The 807-nt window shown below is 33.5% G+C and overlaps 1 protein-coding gene across 1 annotated transcript in view; it reads left to right on the top strand.

The window, feature by feature from the left end:
• LOC104777927 (serine/threonine-protein kinase TOR) overlaps positions 1-807 on the top strand; it is a 21902-nt gene that overhangs the window by 13724 nt on the left and 7371 nt on the right. The gene's annotated exons all lie outside the window — the stretch shown is intronic.

Raw genomic sequence — 807 nt, 5'->3', positions numbered from 1 at the left:
TTTTCTCTGAAATGATTTGGTTCATTCGATTAAGGATAGTGGATTTGCAATGAGAAATCAATAAAGGATTTTCAACTCATTAGCTTTCATTTCGTCATTTCTTACTATTACAAATCTGTTTTCCATGAGTTGTTTTGCTAAGTTACAAATTTGTCTGGCTATAAGCATTTGTTTTTTAGAACTTCGCAGATGTTAGTAAATTTCTTTATGTTATGAATCTTTTATGCCATTATTAACGTGACTCAATTGTTTTCTGTTGTATTTTCATATCATATTTTTCGAAACTTACTCATGATTTCAGTTTGTATAAATTTTCTTGTGCGGTATTTTCTGAAATCGCAGGAAGAATGATGAGTTGCGGAAGGATGCTGTTGACGCACTATGCTGCTTGGCTCATGCACTTGGAGAGGACTTCACCATATTTATTGAATCAATTCACAAGATTTTGCTGAAGCATCGATTACGGGTTTTGCATTAAACTATCTTTTAAATAAAATAGCACTTGCAGTAAAAAAAACTTTTATCCTGTAGGTGTATAAATTTCATTATTGTATATTTCTGTCTGTAAAATCTCACTTTACAACATTTTTGCAGCATAAAGAATTTGGGGAAATTCATGCTCGCTGGCTGAGACGTGAACCGTTGATTGTAGCTTCAACTGCAACTCAACAATTAAGTAGGCGACTACCAGTTGAGGTTATCAGGGATCCTGTAATTGAGAATGAGATCGATCCTTTCGAAGAAGGAAATGACAGGAACCATCAGGTACTCTTTTCTGTATTCTTGATGTGTTAAAATTTTGTTATC

The sequence above is a fragment of the Camelina sativa genome, chromosome 3 (genome assembly GCF_000633955.1).
Source record: "Camelina sativa cultivar DH55 chromosome 3, Cs, whole genome shotgun sequence".
NCBI lineage: Eukaryota > Viridiplantae > Streptophyta > Magnoliopsida > Brassicales > Brassicaceae > Camelina > Camelina sativa.
The sequence above is the reverse complement of the archived record's forward strand: the minus strand, read 5'-3'. Positions and strand labels throughout refer to the sequence as shown.